Below are 12,500 nucleotides of genomic sequence, written 5' to 3' on the forward strand. Positions count from 1 at the left end.
TGACTGCCCTTTAAGAACAGTCAACAGTTTAAGGGAACTACGATATAAAAATCGAAGCACAGTATTCGGCGCAGTCAATACAATCATTCCCTAGCACAACCACTTTGCCTTGAGAAATTTGGTTATGCAAGAGAGAGAGTGTCAGAAGCGAACCATGATACTCTGTCCTTCCTTTTTCAAATTTCCTTAGTAGTTAGACCTTTTCTCCATGTTGTGCTCTTGTTCAGTGTTACCACTTGCTCTTTCCACACTTTTCTTGATTTTGTCCTTTTTCATTTTACACTTCTCGCATTCTCGGGCGCTTGTGTTGTAAGATGTCATGGCCTTCTCATTTTCGTGTGTTATGTTTTCCGTTCCTTTTTCAAACCCAGTTTTCAATTGACATCTACTTGAAATTTAAGCTTGATCCTCCATTTCCAGCTCGTATTTGGGGTTCATTTTTTTAAATCTCTTACTCGTGAAAATTGAATTAGAAAATTACTCAAATAAAGTAAAATGTTTATTTTAGTCGTCCAAAAGGAACACGATATGATAGAAAATGGATAATTTCTTTCGCCTCTGAATACTCTAAAGATCCCACACATCCTTTATGGAATAAGGAAGCTCGTTCCTAAGAAATGATGGAAATGAGGATACAAAAATGTTTTCATTTTTGAGTTAAGCGCAATTAAGGAACACCGAGATTTAAAACACTGCATTTGATCTGTTAAGTTTCTTTCCTTTTCGTATTACCCTTTTTCTCGAGAATGCGGTACAGGCTGAGTTCAAACAAGTTAACACACTTGGGCTTAAAATGAACATCTTTGTTTCACTCTTTGACACGCTCTCAGTCGCGAAAAGATGTGAAAGATCGCGTTGTCTCGAAAAAATTCTTTCTCTTCCTGCATTTTCGACCAGAACTCTAGAAGCAAAGCCTATCCCTCTTTTCACCGATCATTTTCCGTGGCTTTGAGTGAATTTCGTTAAATTGCTCTGAATTCTGATGCGCTCATCTTCCTTTTGACTCACTGGATCGGAAATCTTACAACGGACTGGTTGGAAAACAATATTTACTATGTACAAACTTAGCTTAATGAAATTAGCCAACAACTGGATATTCAATAGTACAGTTTCGAGCTGTATGAACAATTTATTAATTATAAACATCACGAGTACATAAATCTTGGATCCAGAAGGGAAGATGATGTTATTGTTGAGAGTTTGAACTCCCTTCACTACAGAGCATCTGGTCTTTGGAATAGAGTCTTAAATATTTAAATATTATCAATCACCTTAGCCTACAACTCAATATTCAATGGTACAGTTCCAAGCTATATGAACAATTTATTAATTAAACTTTACGCGTGCCCTAATCCTAGATCCATAGGGGAAGATTATGTTCTTGTTAAAAGATTTAACTCCCAATACATGAAGATCTCCATTCACCACAGAACATCTGGTCTTTAAAATATAGTTTTAAACATTTAAAAATTATCAAGACGTTTTAACAACCTTTTAAAATCAGATATATTTCTTAGCTTTAAATTTAACAGCACTACCAGCCAGTGCAAACCCAAGTATAATGTTTGTTATGTATACTTAAAGTTATTATTCAATTTAGTGTATATATGTTTATGCTTCATATTCATTATTGTTTTAATTATTGATCGTGTTTAAACAGTAAAGGTTTACTACTATTACTACTACTTGTCTGTCATGGGTCAAAGTTCAGCTTTGGTTTCACGACATTTCGTACTTCTTGAAAACATCAGCTAGGTTACTCAGATAACAGGCGATAGACGACCCCGTCCTTGTTTTCCGTTTAGCCTGGGTGGATTCTATTCGCAGCTCTTCGAGCTCCGAACAATCGCTTATCAATTTCTTCGGCTTCAACAACTTGCGTTGTTCTGAACATTAATTCGATCATTGCCACTCGAAGCTGCCTGATCCTCACCGAATAAAGAATCGGATTGAATAATGAGTTCATGAAAAGGATCGACGTGGCAGAAGCGATAAATATTGAGAGGAGAGATGTTTGATAATGTTGTATCGTTGAAACGGAAACAACAGCGCCGATTGGTAAGTAAGACATGACAAGCAGCAGTATTATGATGCTCGTCAACGTTAAGGCTTTTTTATTTCTTTGAAATTGTTTCCTTGCCTCATCCGTAACTTGCTGAGATGCCATTTGATGTTGGAGTCTTCGGGTTTCACGGTAAACGGTGATGTGACAAATAGCTATGAAAGCGCTTGTTATAAATACTAAAGCGTTTTCGAGGCGCAGTCGCACCGTTGCTGCTTTGGGAAAAACAATCTGAGTACTGTATAGCATTATGCTGAGAATCCAGGCCAAGGCGGACGCAACCAGTAATCGGGCATCAGTGACCAAGGTCGGGTAGGCGAAGGAGTGCTTCATGGCCAAATAGCGTTCACCACTAATCAAGGCGAGGTGGAGAAGGGAGGCAAAAGCTGGAATGCCCATTGCAAGTTCAAGAATTGGCAGCAGGCAATATGGACGTGGATGGTCAAGTAGTCCTTTTACCAGCACCACGATGTAGGTAGGTTGAACAAAGGCACCAACCATGAAATCTGTCAAGGCCAGTAAAGCGAGAAGAATGTTTGACTTGTGCTTTCTCAGTCGGGGTTTGACCTTCACGGCGACTATGACCAGCGCGTTAAGAACGATGGTGAACGGAAAGGCTATAAGAAGAATGATTGTATTGACAAGTATACCTGCCTTGTATGTAGAAGAAAGGTATTGCTGATTGTCAAGAACGAAGCCCAGAAAAAGTGAGTCGTTGACCTGGCACGCTTGGGTCAGACCTGTTTTTGTAGAATTCATGGCTTCTCTTCTGAATGATATTCACCGGATTATTCACCTGTGTTATGACAAAACTCTCTTTTCACCTGGCACCTTTCTCGGGCTAAACCTTCGTTTTTGTTTATTCAATAGCGAGTTAAGCAACGACAGCGCCACAAAGCAAGAATTTCATTGGTTAAGGAAGGAAAAATAATCGTGCTGCACGAGTGACACACATTTCAGTGCATTTCTTTGCCGTACTGCACAAAACGACAAATTTTAGGTTTTGACGACAACTTGTGCAGACAATAAGAAACCATTCATTTACTGTCCTTACTTTAAAACCGTTCGTACCCAACCAGTTACAGGATATCTCTCCAGTACTCCCGTGTTCTGAACGTGAAGAAGATGAAATAATCGCTAAATTCTAACGTTGGCGCTATAAGCTTATATTTTGGAGTGACGCTTTCGTCGACATTACCGTTGTCCTTGCTTAGTTAAAGTCCCTAATGTGTTCCATACCGTAATACAATTATAATACAGTGAATTGTCCATCATATATCTGAAGAAAACATGAGATTAGGGCTATCACACGTGCATTTATGCGTTTTTGAAAGACTTTAAGTTCTACGCGGTAGTGACGTCAACAAAAAGGCTATCAAACAATATCATTTCAATAGGAAATAAAATTGCTTTTTTCGAGGACATCCGAATACGTGTGGACAGGTCCTTAGTTAATGAAGCCAGAAGTTCTACGAAATGTCTCTGGGAAAAAACGGCACATTAGGGTCAATTTATTCAGGATAAAATGTTTGCACGTATCCAGGTATTTTCGAAAACAGAGATGTCGTTCTCCGTATATGAAAAAATCTGCGTCCACACTTAACGTTTTTCAAATTGTATTTACCTGCAGGAAAACGCTAACTTATCCTTTGAGATCATGCGCGCATGCGCTCTCTTTGGTATCACGAGTCTCTGGTACTCAAAACTGCCGTTTTCCCCCGTCCACAGCAATACGGTAAATGTCCGTTTTGAAAAATCTACTTGTCGGAGAGCGTGTTCAAAATCCTTTGTTTACGGTGACCGAAAGCGCCGTATACGCGTAGGCGGGAGGCAAAAAGGGGGGGAAAAGTATCCGTTTTCGAAAATATCCGGATACATTTAGACGGAGCTTTAACAAGTACATTTATACACAGTTTTTGTGATTGCGAATTATTGACCGCATTGTCGCTATTAAAAGAGCTAGAGATTGAGTGAAACTTTAAACATCAAATTTCACGTTGGTGCTTGTCATAAAACCATGATAATGATAATAATAATAATAATAATAATAATTATTATTATTATTATTATTATATATATCTTAATAATGATAATAACTTAATTAAAAAATTCTTAACAAATCGTTAATTTACAATATAAAATCTACTAAAATGGTAGAAATGATATTTACAATCATAAACCGTATAAATAATGATAAAAATATACTAAAAACTTCACTCTAACAGCATCAAACAGAGAATAGGAAGATAAACTAAAAATACGCAAAATGTTTGTATCCACAAGGTGACGTCAATAAAGCGCCCCTAAATATCACATTATGGCTCCTTGGATTTCAATGTCAATATCAATGTTCTTAAAGGGAACCTCCATTAAAACAACAAAATAACTTTAAACCACAGAACATAATGTTTACAACTGGAATTGCTCAATCTTTTTCCAATGAAAGCGTTTGTATTCGAGAAAAAGAAATTCCAAAAACGCTTATTTTGGCTTTCAAATTTCCCGGGCGCCGCCATCTTGAATAATTGTGACGTAACTTGGTTGCCCTATTGTTCTGATACAAAGAGCGATTGTTCTGGAACAATAAGGCAACCAAGTTACGTCACAATTATTCATGATGGCGGCGCCCAGGAAATTTGAAAGCCAAAATAAGCGTTTTTGGAATTTATTTTTCTCGAATACAAACGCTTTCATTGGAAAAAGATTGAGCAATTCCAATTGTAAACATTATGTTCTGTGGTTTAAAGTTATTTTGTTTTAGTGGAGGTTCCCTTTAAAGTCGCAAAAGCCTTTTCTTCTAGTGCGGATCTTAATAAAGCGAAGGATGTCCTTGCTTGTATCCAGGAAATTGTTTTAGCATAATCTTCTCCTTTCTTGATGGAGATCAGTTGCGCCAGTCTGCTATGGTATTGCAAGCACTCCTTTCCCATACCGCCTGTTGGCGTGAAAATAAGGGGTGTGAAAGTTCCTTGTTCAATGTCCAAAATCCTCCTCGAGTGTAAGCCCTACTTCTCTTTCTCGAGATTGCGGGATAATGATGATGATAATAATAATAATAATAATAATAATAATAATAATAATAATAATAATAATAATAATAAATCATGTTTCATTTTATACATTAAGATACCTATATCTTGTACTTCAACCCAGCTGTACCTAAACTCAAAGAGATCCTTATTAAAAAGTGGTTTCTAATCTCTAACATCCCAAAACTTGCGCCTATTTTTCCTAATTCTCCTATTGTCGCCTACAGGAAGGACAAATAACTCAAGGACTTTCTAGTCAGAGCTTCAATTCCTTCTCAAACTTGAAACCATCTAAACCTAGCAAACCGTAGGAACACACACGTTTCCGGAACATTCCGCGACGAAGCATTACTAAACTGACAGTGACGCACCTACTATCTCTTAAAATCGCAACATAGAAAGACCACGAGCTCTTAGACCACCTCAAGTCGGAGCCCCATTTCTTTCGTCTATAAAAACTGAACGGAGTTATATACGGTAAGGGAGGTGACAATATCACAACTGATTTAGGGAATTTGAAAAAGTACAGAACAGGTTGTTCTTTGTGAAGGTGGTTTCTTTTATTTTATTATTTATTTCACATTTGAAAAAGTTTGCCTACTTCCGTGGAAAAATAGTGAAGTAGTCTAGATCCATCCCTGGTCACTCAGCCTTGTTCAGCATTTTCTTGATCTTGGTTTTGGCGTTTGTTGTTGACATTTACTTGTTCGTGATTTTATAGTAGTTGCTTTTAAGGCTTCAAGCTGCTGTAGGTTTTACTTGAAATTTGCTCGTTGAGCGTGCCAACTTTCTGTCGTTGCTCAAGGTCGCTTTGTTTCGTTCTCTTTGTATCCTTCGTATTCCTTTTTCAAGTTTCCTCGGTTGTTACACGTTTTCTCCATGTTGTATTTCTTGTTCTGTGTTATCACTTGCTTGTTCCACACTTTTTGTTATCTTGTCCTGTTTTATTTTGCACTTCTCGCATTCTTGGGCGCTTTTGTTTTAAATTTTAAGGCCTTCTCAGTTTCGTGTGCGATATCAACTCATGTTTTCGTTTTTTACTTTGTTTTCAATTGTCATATATTTTAAATTTAAGCTTAATCCTCCATTTCAAGCTGGGATTTAGTGTTCATTTTATTTTTTTTAATCTCTTATTCGTGAGAATTTAGGACCCTCTATAATTTGGGGAATTATACCACATAATATTAAAACTTTACCTTTTTCCTTTATTTATTAAACAGTTTTAGCCCTATCTCCTTGACAGCCAAAGATGATAATTATATTCCCTTCTTCCTTCCTAATTATTTTTTTTTTGTGAACTTAATCTCGAGAGCATTTGTTACTATGGCCACTACCGACTTTTCCACTTTTTCTCACTCATGTATAATCAGTCTTCGTCCTTCTTTCTTTTAATTGCTATATGTCCATCATGTATTTTCTGAAATAGTGCATAATAATAAATCTTGAATCTTGAATCTAGAATGTTCACTAGTCCTCCAACGGGAAAATGAGATGATAGAAATTGGATAATTTATTTCGCTTCTGGATACTCTAAAAGATCCCACACGTGCTTTATGCTTTTTGAGAATGGAAAAAGGAAGCTTGTTCCTAAGAAATGATGGGAATGGTTACACAAAAAATGTTTTATTTCTGAGTTAAGTGCACAGGAGGTTAAGTGTTCTCTCCTTTTCGTAATAACCTTTTTCACGAGCTTCAGCTGTTGAGGCTGAGTTCAAACAAGTTAACACACTTGAGCTTATAGTCAAAATCTTTGTTTTACTCTTTGACACACTGTCAGCCGGAAAAGGTATGAAAGACCGCGTTGTCTCGAAAAAGTTCATTACTCTTCCTGCACTTTCAACCAGAGCTCTACAAGCAAAACCTATCCCTCTTTTCACCGATCATTTTCCGTGGCTTGTTGACATTTTCTTGTTCGTGATTTTATAGTAGTTGAAAGTACGGCTTCAAGCTGTTGTAGGTTTTACTTGGAATTTGCTCGTTGAGCGTGCCAACTTTCTGTCGTTGCTCAAGGTCGCTTTGTTTCGTTCTCTTTGTATCCTTCGTATTCTCTTTTCAAATTTCCTCGGTTTTTACACATTTTCTTCATGTTGTATTTCTTGTTCAGTGTCACCACTTGCTCGTCCACGCTTTTTTTGATCTTGTCCTGTTTTATTTTGCACTTCTCGCATTCTTGGGCGCTTTTGTTTTAAATTTTATGACCTTTTAAGTTTCGTGTGTGATATCAACTCATTTTTTTCGTTTTTTTCCTCAGTTTTCAATTGTCATATATTTTAAATTTGAGCTTAATCCTCCATTTCCAGCTGGGATGAAGGGTTCATTTTATTTCTTTTAATCTCTTATTCGTGAGAATTGAATTAGAAAATTCCTCAATCAAGTGAGATGTTCATTAGTCGTCCAAAGGGAAGCTGAGATGATAGAAAATGGACAATTTCTTTCGCTTCTCATTACTCTAAAGATCTGACTCCTGCTTTATGCTTTTTAAGAATGGAATAAGGAAGCTCGTTCCTACGAAATGATGAGAATCGGGACACAAAAAATGTTTTATTCCTGAGTTAAGTGCACATAAGGTTAAGTGTTCTCTCCTTTTCGTAATAACCTTTTTTACGAGCTTCAGCTGTTCAGGCTGACTTCAAACAAGTTGACACACTTGAGCTTGTAGTGAAAATCTTTGTTTTACTCTTTGACGCACTGTCTACCGGAAAAGATATGAAAGACGGCGTTGTCTCGAAAAAGTTCTTTCATCTTGCTTCATTTTCAACCAGAGCTCTACAAGCAAAACCTATTCCTCTTTTCACCGATCATTCTCTGTGGCTTTGAGTGAATTACATTAAATTGCTCTGAATTCTGATGCGCTCGTCTTTCTTTTGACCTCACTGGTCTCAAAAAGGCCTGGTTGAAAACCAGTATTTACTATACAAAATATTCAATAGTAGAGTTCCAAGCTGTATGAAAAATTTATCAATTAGACGTCGCTAGTACACAAATGTTAGATCCAGAGGGAAAGATAATGTTATTGTTGAAAGATTAAACTCCCTATACATAAAGAACTCCATTCACAACACAGCATCTGTTCTTTGGAATAGAGTCTTAAACATTTACATCTTGTGAACTAGTTTAAGAAGTTTTAACAACCTTCTTTTAAAATGAGATGTATTTCTTAGTTTAAAATTTAACCGCACTACGAGCCAGTGCAAACCCAAGTATATTGTTTGTTATGTATACTTTAAGTTAGTATTCAATTTAGTGTATATATGTTTATGCTTCATATTCATTATTGTTTGTTATACACGACCCCATAAGCTGTACAGCTCAAATTATTGATCGTGTTTAAACAGTAAATGTTTACTATCACTAGTTTCACGGCATTCCGTACTTCTTTAATACATCAGCTAGATTAGTCAGATAACAGGCGATAGGCGACGCCGTCCGTGTTTTCCGTTTAGCTTTGGTGGATTCTATTCGCAGCTCCTCGAGCTCCGAATAATCGCTTCTCAATTTCTTCTGCTTCAGCAGCTTGCGTTGTTCTGAATATTAATTCGATCATTGCCACTCGAAGCTGCCTGATCCTCACCGAATAAAGAATCGGATTGAATAATGAGTTCATGAGTAGGATCGACGTGGCAGAAGCGACAAACATTGAGAGGAGAGATGTTTGATAATGTTGCATCGTTGAAGCGAAAGTAACCGTTACAGCGCCGAAAGGTAAGTAACACATGACAATCAGCAGTATTATGATGGTCGTCAACTTTAGTACCTTTTTATTTCTTTGAAATTGTTTCCTTGCCTCTTCTGTAACTTGCTGAGCTGCCATTTGATGTTCGAGTCTTCGGGTTTCACGGTAAACGGTGACGTGACAGAAAGCAATGCAAGCGCTAGTGGTAAACACTAGAGCATTTACGACACGCACCGTTACTGCTTTGCCAAAAACAAATGGAGTGCCGTGAAGGATTATGTCGAGAATCCAGGCCAAGGCGGACGAAACCAGTAACCGAGCATCAGTGACTAAGGTCGGGTAAGCGAAGGAGTGCTTCATGGCCAAATAGCGTTCACCACTAATCAAGGCGAGGTGGAGAAGGGAGGAAAAAGATAAATTTCCTATTGCCAGTTCAAGAATTGGCACCACACAATATGGACGTGGATGGTCAAGTAGTCCTTTTACCAACACCACGATGTAGGTGGGTTGGACAAAGGCACCAACCATGAAATCAGTTGAGGCCAGTAAAGCGAGAAGTACGTTTGACTTGTGTACTCTCAGTCGTGGTTTGACCTTCACCGCGACCATCACCAGCGCGTTCAGAACGATGGTGAACGGAAAGGCTATGATAAGAATGATTGTATTGACGATTATGCCTGCCTTGTATGTAGAAGACCGGTATTGCTGATTGTCGAGAACGAACTGAACGAGAAAAGTTGAGTTGACGTGGCATGCTTGGCTCAGACCTTTTGTGGTAGAATTCATGGCTTCTTTTCTAAATGACATTTACCAGAGGATACAGTTGTCTTATGACAAAACTCTCCCTTCACCTGGCACCTGTGTCGAGCTCAGCGTTTGTTTTTGTTTATTCAGTAGGGAGTTAAGCAACGACAACGTCACAAAGCAAGAATATCATTGGTTAAGGAAGGAAAAATAATTGTGCTGCTCGTTTGACACGAATTTCAGTGCATTTCTTTGCCGTACTCCATAAAGCGACAAATTTTAGGTTTTGACGACAACTTGTGCAGACAATAATAAACCATTCATTTACTGTCCTTATTTTAAAACCGTTCGTACCCAACCAGTTACAGGATAGCTCTCCCGTACTCCCCTGTTCTGAACGTGAAGAAGATTAAATAATCGCTAAATTCTAACGTTGGCGCTTAGCATATATTTTGGAGTGACGCTTTCGTCGACATTACCGTTGTCCTTGCGTACCTAATGTGTTCCATACCCGTAATACAATTATAATACAGTGAATTGTCCATCATATATCTGAAGAAAACATGAGATTAGGACTATCACACGTGCATTCATGCGTTTTTGAAAGACTTTAAAATATACACGGTAGTGACGCCAACAAAAAGGCTACCAAACAATATCATTTATTATTAAAAACTGGATCATTGGATAATGCATTTCGAGAGTTTTGATTGGCTGAGCCATCATGGGTTATGATCCATTATACCATGATCTACAAACACGGCAAGCATATGCGTGATTTTTTGGGCCTTTTTATTTTTATTGTAGTCTAGTTTTCTATATTTTGGGGGCGTTTTTAATAAAACAATTATTCCACTCGCGCTTGCTGGATATGAGATGATTATAGCGTTGGCCATCTATCATCTCGTATCTATCGCGCGCTCATGGAATAATTGTTAAATAGGCAACAAAATTGCTTTTTTCTAGAACATCCGAATACGTGTGGACAGGTCCTTAGTTAATGAAGCCAGAAGTTCTACGAAATGTCTTTGGAAAAAAACGGCACATTAGGGTCAATGTATTCACGATAAAATTATACCTTTTTGCACGTATCCAGGTATTTTCGAAAACGGAGATTTTGTTCTCCGTGTTTGAAAAAATCTGCGTCCACACCTAGCGTTTTCGAACTGTATTTACCTGCAGGAATACGCGAAAACGATTTGAAAACGTTAACTTCCCCTTAGAGATCATGCGCGCATGCACTCTCTATGGTATCACGAGCCTCTGGTACTCAAAACTGCCGTTTTCACTCGTCCGCAGCAATACGGTAAACGTCCGTTTTCAAAAATCTACTTGACAGCGTTTTCATGACCGAAAACGCCGTATACGTATAGACGGGAGGCAAAAGGGGTGGGGGGGGGGGGGGGGGGCGTCTCCGTTTTCGAAAATATCCGGATACATATAGACGGGGTTTAAGTACATTTGTACACAGTTTTTGTGATTGCGAATTAGTGACTGTGTTGTCGCTATTGAAAGAGCTGGAGATTTAGTGAAACTTGAAACATCGAATTTCACGTTGGTGCTTGTCATAAAACCATGATGATGATGATGATGTTGATGATGATAATAATAATAACTTAATTAACAAATTCTTAAACAATCTTTAATTTACAGTGTAAAATCTACTAAAATGCTAGAAATGATATTTACAATCATAAAACGTATAAATAATGATAAAAATATACTAAAAACTTCACTCTAACAGCATCAAACAGAGAATAGTAAGATTTACTAAAAATACGCAAAATGTTTGTATCCACAAGGTGACGTCAAAAGGTGTCCCTAAATATTACATTATGGCTCCTTGGATTTCTTGTTTAGTGTTGACACTTGCTCGCTGCCCACTTTTGTCGATCATGTCCTTTTTTATTTTGCACTTCTCGCATTCTTGGGCGCTTGCGTTGAAGATTTCATAGCCTTCTCAGTTTCGTGCACGTGTGCGATATCAACTCAAGTTTTCTTTTCTTTTTTTTAAACCCGGTTTTCAATTGACATCTATTTGAAATTTAATCTCCATCCTCCATTTCCAGCTCGGATTAAGGGTTCATTTCTTTAATCTCTTACTCGCGAGAATAGAATCAGAATAAACCTCAAGTAAAGTGAAATGTTCATTAGTCGTCTAAAGGGAAAATGAGATGATAGAAAATGGATAATTTCTTACGCCTCTGTATAGTCTAAGCATCCCACACATGCTTTATGCTCTTTAAGAATGGAGTAAGGAAGCTCGTTCTTAGGAAATGATGGAAATGGGGACACAAAGGAGTCTTTTAAATTCAGTGCACAAAAGAAACACTGAGAAGACTTTAAACGCTGCATTTGATCCGTTAATTGTTCTCTCCTTTTCGTAATAACTTTTTTCACGAGAACGTTCAGGCTGAGAATAAGCAATTTACCGGTAACCTTTCATCGAAACATTCATCATTTTCTCCTAACTAGTACCATGGCTTTCTTTCTTGACTAGTCATGAGAATTTGGTGTTATATTAAGATCACACGTACTATGCTGATAATGTTCTTTAGTCTCAATACCTGTCTCACTGACCTTTGATTGAGATTGTTAGGAGAATTTACGTACCAATCACTCCATGGAATCAAAAGGCTTTGCACTTTTGAGCTGAAAATGAAAATCTTTGTTATACTCTTTGACTCGTTGTCAGCCGCAAAAAAGATATACAAAAACCACGTTGTCTCGAAAAAATTGTTTCCCTCGCTACATTTTCAACCAGAGAGAAGCAAAACCTATCACTCTTTTCACCGACATTTTCCGTGCCTTTGAGTAAATTACATTAAAATTGCTCTAAATTCTGACGGATGTTCTCATTTGATTCTCTGTCATGGGTCAAACTTCAGTTTTGGTTTTACGACCTTGACTATCTCTTTAACACACCAGCTAGGTTAGTCAGATGACAGACATTAGGCGACGTCTTCGGTGTTTTCCGTTTGGCATGGGTGGA

At 37.7% G+C, this 12,500-nt stretch overlaps 1 protein-coding gene across 1 annotated transcript in view; it reads left to right on the forward strand.

Annotated features, from left to right (window-relative positions):
* The window catches only part of LOC137978622 (tetratricopeptide repeat protein 7B-like), a 147,155-nt gene that overhangs the window by 116,004 nt on the left and 18,651 nt on the right, over nt 1-12,500 (forward strand). The gene's annotated exons all lie outside the window — the stretch shown is intronic.

This window comes from Montipora foliosa, chromosome 12 (assembly GCF_036669935.1).
Source record: "Montipora foliosa isolate CH-2021 chromosome 12, ASM3666993v2, whole genome shotgun sequence".
Lineage (NCBI taxonomy): Eukaryota > Metazoa > Cnidaria > Anthozoa > Scleractinia > Acroporidae > Montipora > Montipora foliosa.